The sequence below is a fragment of the Globicephala melas genome, chromosome 15 (assembly GCF_963455315.2).
Source record: "Globicephala melas chromosome 15, mGloMel1.2, whole genome shotgun sequence".
NCBI classification, from domain to species: Eukaryota; Metazoa; Chordata; class Mammalia; order Artiodactyla; family Delphinidae; genus Globicephala; species Globicephala melas.
Genome location: NC_083328.1, coordinates 67,997,531 through 68,010,385, shown reverse-complemented (window position 1 = coordinate 68,010,385; position 12,855 = coordinate 67,997,531). Strand labels below are relative to the sequence as shown.

The 12,855-nt window shown below is 41.5% G+C and overlaps 1 protein-coding gene across 9 annotated transcripts in view; it reads left to right on the top strand.

Moving 5' to 3' along the window:
• The window catches only part of ZHX3 (zinc fingers and homeoboxes 3), a 141,956-nt gene that overhangs the window by 81,048 nt on the left and 48,053 nt on the right, over positions 1-12,855 (top strand). For 7 of the 9 annotated variants that reach the window (XR_004036505.2, XR_004036509.2, XR_004036502.2 and 4 more), the window contains one exon: positions 528-630. The gene's annotated coding sequence lies outside the window, so the exon portion shown is untranslated. The remainder of the gene's footprint in view (positions 1-527; positions 631-12,855) is intronic. The other 2 variants (XR_004036507.2, XR_011376718.1) reach the window with 1 other exon arrangement.

The following is a 12,855-nucleotide window of genomic DNA, read 5'->3' as shown; positions in this document are numbered from 1 at the left end:
AGGCTCCTTAGTTGTGGCTCGTGGGCTCCTTAGTTGTAGCATGTGAACTCTTAGTTGCAGCATGCATGTGGGATCTAGTTCCCTGACCATGGATTGAACCTGGGCCTCCTGCATTGGGAGCGAGGAGTCTTAACCACTGTGCCACCAGGGAAGTCCCACACATCAGTTAATTTGATCATTTCTGCTAAGCCATCTCAAACTTAGCCAGGAGAGAAAGATGGAAACTCATTGGTGGAAAGAGATTTTAATGAGTCATCTTGTTCTGATCTATCATCAGAGACAATGAAGTGTGCCTTTTTTCCATTGATATTTTTCAGTTACTACTAGCATTTTTAATCATTTAAAATTGCTAGTTTGTATTTTAGTGACCTCTTCTTACTCTCCCCACCCCCTTGGTTTTTCTGTTTGTGTATAGTTCTGGTGAAAATGAGTTAGGAAAGGAGATTGATGAGATTGGATAGCTCAGCATCCTAGAATACACTTTATCTCTTTTCTCATGAAGTGAGGATATGTCGCTTCTTTTGCAGGACGGGATACAACTGCAGAAGCAACAAGTGAACCTTTAAAGATGCATATGGGGCTGCACAAAGAGAAGAGAGGAACTGGAGAAACCAAGGAAGTAAGGAAAAAGTATGTTTCCTGGGTAAATAGTACACTTCTGAATTTAGGTTTCTTGCATATCAATTACCATTACTTTGTCATGCCTAAGTCTTTATGGCTGTATTTAATCTTTGTTAAACATTCTTTATTTTCTCCTTCCTTGATTTTTATTGCTGAGCTCTTTGATCAAATGATTCTTTTAATCATTTGGATTAATCTAAAAATATCTGTATTGAATATACAATTTAGGTGACTTCTTAGATCACTTGATAGGAACCTGTTATATCTTAGGTTGACCATTGGGTATTATAAAAGAGTTGTGTGTTGTGTCTCTTGTGATGTGCAGGTTTAGTTCAAGGTCAATTTTTTAGTCTGAGTGCAAAACATACTTCTGCTTTATTAAATGACTGACTTGAAAAACACTGGTTTGAATACCAAATTATCCAAGCCATGTTCTCAGGCTATAGGATGTGTGGTACTGCTCTCTGGAATATGAAAATTAATACTAAAGACAAAGCTGACTGGCCAATAATTAATGTAAATAGGCATAGCCTCCCCTTGATGAACTAGATGTGCCCTAGTAAAGTTATATACTCACATATGTATATACATATACACATATGTATATACATATATGAGTTGGGAACTCAGTTTATTCTGTTACTGAGCCACTCACAGGCTTAGATTTTGAGGGGTTTTGTTGTTAAAGTTTTTTAAATAAAGGAAATTTACTACCTTATTTATCATTATAAAGTTAAGAACCTTAATAAGTAGAACTTTTTGGAAAGAAAGGGGAGGAAGTGGAGTCAGGGTCATTGCTGGTATATAATGGAAGTTCTGTGCACAGCAGCCTGACTTGAATAACTCCATGGCAACATCACTCCCTCCCCACAAGCCTGGGCCACCCAGCCCATGGGAATTTCCTCACAGCTGTCACTTGTGGAACTTCCTGTCTCATGGTGGATTGTGGCAGGCCTACTGTTAGATAGAAGGTATATTCCAGTTTTCTCATTCTTTAACTTTGAGTTGGAAGGTGGAGTAAAAACTATTTAATGGCCTTGTATATCAATCCTCTAAACTAAAAACGGCATAAGACAAGTTTATTACAAGTGCACTTGTGCACACATTTTCTAGTGCTCACCTTCACACCGACTCTGCGTCAGTCACACTGATCTCTTTACGGCTCTTCAGTCAGTCGTGGACTCTTGTCCTCCCAGGTAGCCACGTGGTTCCTGGCCGCCTTCTCCTTCAGGTCTCTGCTGTGGGGGCAAAGTGAATGTGAAGGCCAAAGCCAAATTGGAATCACCAGGAATTTTCTGTGATGTCAGTCTCCCTACCTAGCCCCTGGCAGCACTGAGCCACCTCGCCTAGCTCCAGCTTCCCTCCTTTCGCCCACTCCACTCCTCCTACCTATCAAATGTGATGTTTTGTTTATTCTACACATCATGCTTTTTCTATTTCACCTTTAAGATCTTTTAAAATTAATCTTTCACTTTCAAAGGCACATACCATTTGACTCAGCAATTGCATTTCTAGGAATTGATCTCACATGTAACCTCGCACAGGTATGCAAGTAATCTTGAACCTCCTCAGCCTCTGTTAAATCTTCATGCATGCTTCTGATTTCAGTAGCACTTGGACTGAGACTAATTATCTCTTGCTGCCACTGTTCCGTTGTTGGCATGGGTCATGTCCCCGTCCAATAACTTGGGCGGCTGCCTGCCTCTTTGCCTGAACTGCAGGCACAGGAGCTAAGTGTCCCCTTTTGGGCTTCTTCTTTTGCACTCCTGTTGCCTTACAGCAATCTTTCTCTTCCCATTTGCGAATATTACAAATGGTTTTGCATTGCATTTTTTTAGACACTTAGATAATTACGTATAGAGTAATGGTATCTCGACTTAGCCGCACATTAGAATCAACTTAGAAGCGTTATAAATTACTAATGTCTCGTCCCACCACCAAAGATGCTGAGGCAGTTTGTCTGGGGTGAGTTGTAAGCATTGGCATTTTAAAAATCTGCCAGGGTGATTTTCACTGCGGTCAAGTTTGAGGACCAGAAATAGTGTTGATTTTTTCTATACTGGTGATGACTTTGGTCACTTTAAGCTCATCGTAACCATTTAAGTGATTTCTTTGGGTTTGCAAGTTACAGTGGTGTTATATATATTAAAAATTTTGCCTCTTCCTTTATTGTATTTGTATTTCTTACTCGTTTTCATGTTGCTTTGTATTGGAAGGCACTTCTGATCCTATATTAATTAACAGGGATGATAAAATGCTGCTTCACTTTGTGCCTGTTTTTAATGACTGCATGTCTCATTTCTTCCTTGAAGTATACTGTTGACATTTGGTTTTAAATAGTTACTCTAAAAAGGGTAAGGAAGTATACCTTTATTATTAGTTTTAGAATTTTAAAATTAAGAATATCTGTTGGAGTTTAACAAATGAATTTTTGGTATCTGATGACATGATGCAATTTAAAATTTTAACCTATTCCTAGATTCTGTTTACGGTTGTTTTTTTAATTTTTGAGCATAAATTTTGAGTAAGCTTCATCTAGTTTTCTCTCTTCATTTTCTCTGCCAGTTTTAGAATTGGGTTCGTAGAATGAACTAGATAACCTATATCTTGACCTTTTTTAGATATGTTTTCTATAATATGTTTTGTTTGTTTGTGGAGAGTTTGAAATGATCCACTAATAAACCATCAGGGGCGAGTTGCTTTGGGGGCAGGGGTGTAGTTATTTATTTTTTCAAAGATGTTGGTCTAGTTAAGTATTTTAGAATCTTTGTTTTCTAACAATGCTTAAAGCAATGCTTGTCCTCTGTTCTTTTTTTTAATAGTCTATAAATTTCTTGTGCAGTGATTTTGTTATATTTTCTAATTTCATTATTATTTCAGAGCTCTGTTATTTCAAGCAGAATGTTGTCAGATTTTGTCTTCTGTTCAACCAATCTTGAAGATTCTATAACTTATGTGTGAATTTAGCATCTTTAATTTATGGTTGCTTTTGCATTTGTTATGTTTTCTACGTATAATTCGTTTCTTAATTTTTGTATTGCTTAGTCGTCTCTTTCCTGTTACGCCTTCTGTTTTATGGAGTGGCCTTTTCTTCTTTTTAACTTTAAGACAAAATTTAAACGTGAACAATTCTCTTAGTGCTAAAAATAACATTTGTTCCCTAAATTTATTTACTATCATCAAAGCAAAAGCAGGAACTTTCCTTTCCTTCCATATAAGGAAACTCAGTTTCTCCCTGTTTTGGCATCCCCTCTTCTTACTTCTCATCTATTCCAGATATTTTTACCCTTCACATTTTACATTTGTTCTGTGAGGTGCACTAATTCTTCTAGGTTTCAGCCTGATACTCATAAGTATTTTGTTATTCTTGATTAAGTTAGTTAACAACCACTGAAGCCTCACTCTGAGCTGGACAGACACTGAACTAGGTGCAGGAGATACAAAGAGAAAGGTAGCTCTGTCCTTGCCTTCAAGGTCCCTTTCTGGTTGAGGAGGTGGCATGCATGCAAACCCACAATGGCGAAAGACGTGATGTGTCAGGTGTCCTGGAGACACAGGGAGGGAGGGAATGATGTTTGGTGAGTCAGCGAAGGCATCCTGAATGCTGAGTGTTACTGTGCCAGTAGGGCTTTGTTGGATAGAGGATAAAGCGGATGGGCAAAAGCCTGAAGGTACCTAAGTGGCTGGAGAGGAGACTGGACAAAGGGTTGTTGGGGCCAGATTGCGAAGCACCTGGAATGCCTGGCCAACAAATTTCGGCTTTCTGCGGCCCCACCAGAAAGGTTTTAAAGCCGGGGAGTACTCTGTTCAAGCCTGTTTTTAGGAAGATAACTCTGGCTGTCATGTGAGGCACGGACTGCAGGGAGGAAGTCAGTTGAGCAGCTGTGGCAGTCATCCAGGTAAGAGATGATGAGAACTCAAACAAGGTGGTAGCAGCGGCGATGGAGAAGATGAGGTGTTTTGAGGAAGAATCTAAAAATACTCGTTCCTGACTCAGGTGAGATTGGGATTAGAGGATGACTTAGAGGGTTTTCTTGTTTGTTCGTTTTAGGGAAGGTAATAACAGACGGTGGAAATATCGACTACCTTATATCACGGGGTGGATGTTGTGGAGGGGGTCGCAGAGACTACTTTGGAGAGAGACAGAGCATTTTAGGACTTCCTGAGTTTAAAAAATTGTCAACAGATCTAGGAAAACATATCTAGGGGTAATTGGAAATATGAGTTAGAAACTCAGTTGAGATGTAGGGGCCGGAAATAAAGGTTGTGAGATATACTTGCTCCAAGGAGGAGGTCAAAGCCATGGAATAGATATAAAGTTCCCCCTGTCAGAGCATGTAGGCAGAAAAAAGGGCTTAGGTTGGCCTCCTGGCCAAGACCAGTCTTTATGTGCAGGAAGTCAAAATGTACTGAGCCCTGTAATACATGTCCTGCACGGGGCGGTGAGAGCTTTTTCAGATGGCTTACTTTATCTTTTTAATAGCCCTGCGTGTGGAAATTATTACTACCCTACTTCGTGGGCCAGGAAACTAAGGCTCCAAGGCATTGTCACTAAGCTAGTAAGTGGGATGCAAACCAGGCCTGAACGCCAAGCTGATGCTAGAGGAAGAGGTAGGGGAGAAGCAGAAAAGAGTGCTGTGGAAGAGATGGTTTCCTACGAGGGGCAGTGGCCACTCACCCAGAGGGTCCAGCAGGAGAAGGAGAAGGAGAAGCTCAGCCCCTGGTTTTCTCAGTTAGAAAATTGATAGTGATTCCACCGTGCTCAGTCCACAGGGTGCGGAGGTCAGCTCACACTGGAGTCAGACCAGCTGAGGAAATGCAGACAGCGCTGTTGACCGCAGCTCTTGGAGACATCTTGGTGGTAGAGGAATGACAAGAGCATCTGGCCTAGGGGGTTGGCATCATTTTGTTTGTTTAGAGATGACAGCTTGAAGTATTCTGATTCACTCATCTCTTTTCCTTTGAGGTCTTATATTTTAGATCGCCTTGTCTCTGGGCTTCTGTTACTTAAAAAAAAAATCAAAAGTAACTGCTGGGTTCCCTTTCACATAACCTGCTTGTTTAACTTGTCAACTTGGAGTCCTTTTCTACGCATTGTTTTCAGATGTGTCCAGGCTGTTGTCTTAGTGACCCACTTTGATTGCTAATTATGTGTGCGATCGATCCTGAGAGCCCCTTCTTGTTTCTTCTCTCAGGTCTTTCCATTCTGGAAGTGGTTTTCGCCTGTCATGTGAATCTTTTGTTCAGTTCAGCTTCCCCCGGAACTTGAATTCATGGACTGTCTCTCTCTTCTAGATGATAATGTGTTCTTGCATTCTCTTGACAATAGGAGAGCATAGTGCCTAAGTGCCTGCGCTCTGGAACTAGGCTTGCCTGGGTTCAGATTCTGGCTCTGCCAGCTACTAGCTGAGTGACCTTGAGCAAGTTACTTTTTGTAACTTCTTTGTGCCTCATTTTCCTTATCTGTAAACTGGAGGCAATAATAATACCTCCTAGCAAGGACTGTGATGAGAGTTGAATGAACCAGTGCACGTAACGGGCTTAGAAGGCACAGTGTCCAGTGCGAGTCGTGTTTTCCACCATTGTTAACTGTTCCTGTTGTTGTTATTGTTCTGGGGGAAAATATTGGGAGAGGTAATAACCTTTTCCTGATTGTATTTGGGCCACGCAAATAAGTGATAAATTTACAGTCTGTTGGAGCCTCACTTGGTAAACTGGAAATAGGCAAATCCTGGGGACCATGTAGCAGTCCTTCCTGTCATTAAGGAATTCAGCAGTGAACACTGAACCTTTGTCCACAGGTGGCATCTGGAGTTGCAGATGTCTACTGTGTGACCTCACCTTCCCCATGGCAGTGTTCAGTTGACTTCCATTAAACACAGACCATAAAATTTTTACCTCTACCTTTCTGAATAGTTCTTCCCAAAAAATGTTATTTAATTTTGCTCATCCCATCAGCAAATAACAGATGCTGGGCAAACCAGCACACAAATTAAGTAACTTTCCTGAAGTCCGTGGTGGGGCTGGGACTTAATGAATAAGCCTATGGTATCTGACTCCAGTGGTATTAAAAGAGGAAAAGAGGTTCACTGATATCTGTATATCTATATCTGCATTTATATATAGAGTTGCTATTTTAGTTTAGGCTGCTGTAACAAAATAGGGGTGGCTTATAAACAAAAGACATTTTTTTCTCACTGTCCTGGTGGCTGGGTGCTAGCATGGTCGGGCTCTGGTGAGGGCCCTCTTCTGGGTTGCAGATGGCCTTTTTCTTCTTGTAGCCTCGCATGGTGGAGAGGGGTGAGAGAGCTCTTTAGGGTCCCTTTGATAAGGGCACTAATCCCATTCATGAGGGTTCCACTGTGATGACCTAATTATCTCCCAAAGCCCCCATGTCCTCATACCATCACATTGGGGGTTAGCATTCCAACATGAATTTGGAGGGAGGGTGACACAAACGTTCAGTCCATGATAGGTGCCAATCTCTAAAGCCATGTTTATGAACATGCCATATTTTCTTTGACAGTGAAGATGTGCTCTTTTTACAAGTAGAAGAAAAATAAATCTCATTGAACAAACAAAAAAGTAATAACAAAATGCTTGCATGACAAACATAATAAGGGGAAATACTATCAGCTAACCTCTTCGAGTTTTTAAGGAAAGCGAGCAGGCTTGTGAATGAGGGAGCCAGTAATCCTTTAAGAAACCTTTGCCAGAAATTTGCATAGTCTCAAATCAACTCCTTCAACTTATTTATTATCTATAAAGGAAAGAAAAGATAGTAACTTTACAGTGCAGAAAGCACCTTAGCCAAGAGATGAAGGTCAGCATCACCAGTAATAAGACAAGCAACATCAATGAAACCCCATGATGTGATGCACTAAGAAGAACACAACATCATTTCTGTGGCATTTTTGCCAGAAATGCGTAACCTCAGTGTAATCACGAGAAAACATCAGGCAAACCCACATCGAGGGACATTCAGCAAAATAACTGATTAATACTTTAGAAAAGTGTCAAGGGCATGAATAACAGGGAAGACTGATAAGCTGTTACAGACCACAGGAGACTAAGAAATAATGACGAAATACAATGGGGATCCTGGATAGGATCCTGGGACAGAAAAAGGACATTAGTAGAAAAAAACTGGTGCAATATGAATAAGATCTTTGGTTTAGTTGATAGTACTGTGCCAATATTAATGCCCTGGTTCTGTTCAGTTACTATGGTTATGTAAGATTTGGGGAAGCTGGGTCAGGGACATAAGGAAACTCTCTGTACTATTTTTGTAACTTTTCTGTAAGTCTAAAATTAGCTCAAAATTTAAAATTTTCTGTTTTTTCTCTATCTCATTTTTCTTTTAAGTAAAAAGCCATCATGGGATAGAGAAACTATTTGATTCTGGGTAGAAACTGTCTTAAGAAGAGGAAAGAAAGCTTACAATTATGGTCCCTTCTCCAAGTGGGTAACTGTTAATGATGACCTCTCACAGTGTTGCCTCGAGACTCATTCCAGATATGTTGAATTTCCGAGACCTTTTTAAAGGGTACAGTAGTAAAAAGCTATGCTGATGGGAAATTTTTCTGAAAATTTTATGAGGCCAAGTGGATAGAAAATTAGACAGTGCAAAATACTGCACTTAGGGAAAAAAAAAATCCAAACCAGTCTTAAACAGAGCTATGGGTGGGTATCACTTAGTACCCTGGGGTTCTCTGAAGATACTGCTCAGCATTTGCTGCTGAGCCCAAAATGGCCTGAAAATTGGTGTACATCCATGCAGAGACGACCAGATCCAAGTGATCCTCTGGAGGCATGTGGAGATGAAAGTCCCTCTTTCGTCATTAGAGGCCAAATTAAAGCCCTGTAAACAGAAAAATCTTAAAAGCGAGGGGTTCATGACTTGTTCAAATGAAGAATGCTGCAAAGGGACACCACATTGGGAGTGTGCATGGAGCCTGGGAAGGATGTGGAGGGTTGCACTCCGTCAGAGTACATCTCACGCTGTCCACAGGAGACGAGATGCCACACTGGCCTGGGGCAAACATTCTGCTTGCTGCAAAGTTGGGCTTGCTGCATACCTAGGTTGAAAACCTTCTTAGAAGTTCTAAATTTGTTCCTCAGGCAACCACCTGATTAGGGATTCTGTTTCCCAGGTGCCCTCATGTTAGGAAAGGACAATTCTGGGTAAATTTCAGAAGCAGTGGGGCTCCTGGAAAGCTATACCCCCTCTAAAATGGGAGGGTGGGGTAAGATCTAACGTGTCTCCATTGAGTTTGGTTGGTATTAAACCAATTCTACCCCCACTCAATTAAGAATTTAATAATCTCAGTGAACTAAAACAAATCATATTTCTGAACTTATAAAGCTGGGGACTAGATCATTTACTTATTGAGTTAACAAAGATTTTGTGAGCACCCTTTGCAGGCCAGGCACTGTATTAGGCCCTGAGAACACAGAGGAGCAAGACAGCTGAGCTCCTCACAGAGCCCGCAGGCCAGGAGACTGTGCCTCCGAGCCGGAGCCGGCCAGCGCACCAGCCCATTCAAAGGTGCCTCCGCTAAAAGGACCTGGTCCACACGAAGATAAAAGTTTCCCTGTAGATAATCCTGTAACTTTTAAACCTCACCGTATATGTTTTATGTTATTTTAATTTCCTTCCAATAGTGCTAGAAAGAAGAGGTGTTTTCATGGGTGGTTCATATATTTAAATTACATAATTTGGAAGCAGCATTTGCTGCCTTTAATCGTAAAACCTTCCCCGTCCCCTGGCCGCTCCCCTCAGGCTTTGATGCTGAAGACACTTGGGTAAGGCTTAGCGGGTTTGCTCAGTGCCTACGGCCATCAGAAATGTGTTTACCAAGGCAGAGTGAGCTCTGAGAGGCGCAGCGTAGCCAGCTGGCAGCATCCAAAGGGAGCCAGCCCTTCTCTGCTGCTGCCTGGACTTTTCTCCCTTCCTGAATTTAATATCTTGGGTCAGATTCCAAACTGAACCTCAAAGCAATGACCAGTTAGAGTGGTGCTAACTAACTTGATTCCACAATGCTGTTAGTAAGCTTTTCCCTGGCCCTCCTTCCAGAGGCTCTGGGCCTTCTTATCCAGTAGAGATGCCGTGAATTGGTAAAACAGTTATTGTAATGAATTTTTAGTTACTTTACATAAAGAGTGCAGTGGATAAATGATTAGCAGTATTTGTTATTTATCAGATAGAAAAATCAAGAATTTTTTTTTTGGTCAACATTTTGAAGACTCACCTCTTCTAATCCATGGAATATATGAATGGATGATCATTTTTTCAAAGTACTTTTGCAGAACAAAGTCCACGTTCATCAGCAGAGCTTTCTGCCATCTGATCCCAATCTCTTTCCAGCCTCAAATCTTTTAACCCGCCCCTACCTATCTTTTATTAAGTTCTCTGTACCATGTATTTTCACATTACCAACCTTTTTCTTCCCCGTCTCTGCCCTCAGGTTCCAGGTCACCCAGTGCCACTACCTTGAGGCCTTCCTTGGTCTTCCTCGGTCATTATCATCAGTCTGTTTTTCCGGTATCCCAAGCCCATAGTATCAGGTTCCCTATGGCACACAGCGCGCACCACTTTGTGATGCTTCTGCTGACATGGCCTTCTCCTCTCCTGGATAGTCGGCTCCTTGAGGTGTCAGGGACTTATGCATTCCATTCATCTCCATATTCTCTACATATCCGGCATAGTGAGTTTGCTCACATTGATTGAGCGCTTATACAGTTCCAGCCACTGTCTAAGCATTTTGTATATATTATCATGTTGAATTGTCTTAATAACCCCATGAAGGAGAACACTTATCCCTTTTTCACAGAATAGGAAACTGGGGCACAGAAAGGTTAAGGATTTTGCCCAAAGCTACAAAGTGGTAGAGTTGGAATTTGAACCCAAGCAGTCAGTTAGGGGTCAGGGCTTCTAGCCACTACTTGCTACTAGAATAATACACTATAATGCCTGGGCTCTTTATGTAATACTGACATAATCATAGCTAGCTTTTGTCGAGCACCAGCTACAGGGCAGGTACTGAGCTTAAGCATTATATGTTTATCATCTTAATCCTCACAGAAACCCCATGAGGCACATGTAGTTATTATTCCACAGATGAGGAAACGTATTCAGAGGGCTTGGGGTTAAGCAACTTGTACTAGGCGATTCTGCGGTGTGTGCCTAGGAAATGTTTGCAGGTAAATGAACAAATGGATGCATGAAGATAAGGGAGAGGATTCGGGAAGAGAACTAATGTGTATTGAGTGCCTTCCATTCTTTTCCATAGCATATGTTTTCCCAACATTTTATTATGAAAAATTTCAAACATACTGCAAAATTGAAAAGATTTTACAGTGGGCAGCCATCCACCCACCACCAGGTTTGACCATTAACATTTTACTCTGTGCTTCCTGTTCCTCTGTCCAGCCGTCTGTCCATCCTATTTTTTATGCATTCCCTCTCAGTGCTTCAGCATGCCTATCACTAAGTAGAGGTCGTTATTTGTTTATAGTTTTTTTTTCTTTTGAGGTAAGATTGGTACATTTCATTGTAGTTAAATTTTAACTGTACATTTGCTGAGTTTTGACAAATGCATACACCTGTGTAACCCAAACTCCTACGAGGGTATCATTATCCAGAAAGTTGCCTCATATCTCTTCCCAGTCAGTGCCCACCCCTACTTCCCAGCAGAGCGTCTACTATTTTTATGTTGTATTTTTATGTGCTTTTTTTTTGTTCCATAAGAATTTAAGGTGACTCATTTAGGTCCATAAAAGCATAAAGCATAAATCATGAACGAGAAGTAGTTGGAAAAAAAGAAACTAAGGTAGGAATGATCCAAGAGAGCACCTATGATATGCTAGGCACTTTTATAAGTAATATATTACTTAATCCTCATAAGAGGTATGCATACTTATTTCCATTTTATAGATGAAGAGGCTGCAAAGTTATGTGGCTAATAAGTAATAGGGATACTCTTTGACTCCAGAGTCCATGCTTTTTCCACTCTAGCCCCAAAAAAGCAAGACAACAGGCAAATCAAAAGTTTATTTAAAAAGTTAACATGGGGCTTCCCTGGTGGCTCAGTGGTTGAGAGTCCGCCTGCCAATGCAGGGGACACGGGTTCGTGCCCCGGTCCGGGAACATCCCACATGCCGCGGAGCGGCTGGGCCCGTAAGCCATGGCTGCTGAGCCTGCGCGTCCGGAGCCTGTGCTCCGCAACGGGAGAGGCCACAACAGTGAGAGGCCCGCGTACCGCAAAAAAAAAAAAAAAAAAAAAAGTTAGCATGGTCACCAATACGTGCTCAAGTATTTGTAAAATTGTGTTACCTCATCATGTGCGTAGTTTAGATATGGGAGATGGCAAAGGCGGAGGCACTGAAATAGTCCTGCAGAGTTTGCAAAGTGCTATAAAATCAAGGTTGGCTTTGAGTTATCCTGTATGGCCATAGAGATGGGATTCCATGTCCTCAGTAAGAGAAAAAGGCAACTTTTCCAGAATTGGTCATAACAGTGGGAAGTCTTCAAATGGTCCCATTGCCTGTTGAATCAACAAGGAAGCATCTTATACATGAAGGAGCCTTGGTCAGAGATTTCGACTTTGACTTTAAGAGGGTTTGTTTATTCATTGCATTAAGAAAGGGTAAAGGTAATCTTTGGTAAAAGAATTACAAATCTCTGATAGGGAATCTTAGAAATCATTATATCTGCTACCTTCTGCATTCTATGTTGAATCTACTTCATGATAATAGATTGGATATACAAATAAAGGGTAAGGAAGAATTGAAGATTACTTTGAGTTTTCTTACTTGAAATGTCAGAAAAAGGGTTGGGTCTGTTATAGTAGGAAGCTTATCACTGGGCTCCTGGATAAAATTAGAGAGAGACTTTGAAAAAGAAAGGAAGACAGGGGTGTTAAATTGATACCGACTTGGCAATATCAAATAGAAGAATTTCCTCTTCTGTACTGTGGCCTCCAGCGTGGTGGGATGATCCTCGTGTTAGGCTCTGTTGGGCTGTGAGGACCAAGACATGCTCGTGTGGCCTTGGGTGATGGAGTGAAGAATCATGGGACCCAACTCGGTGGTCAGGCCTGTGGAGACCTACAGCAGTGACTCTGGAGACCACTGGACATGAGGCAGGTTTCTAGCAGTCCTGCTCTGCTGTCCCTATCTGTCAGTTCCCTCCCCCTTCCTACCCTCATCTCCTGGATCCCATGTACAAAGCTT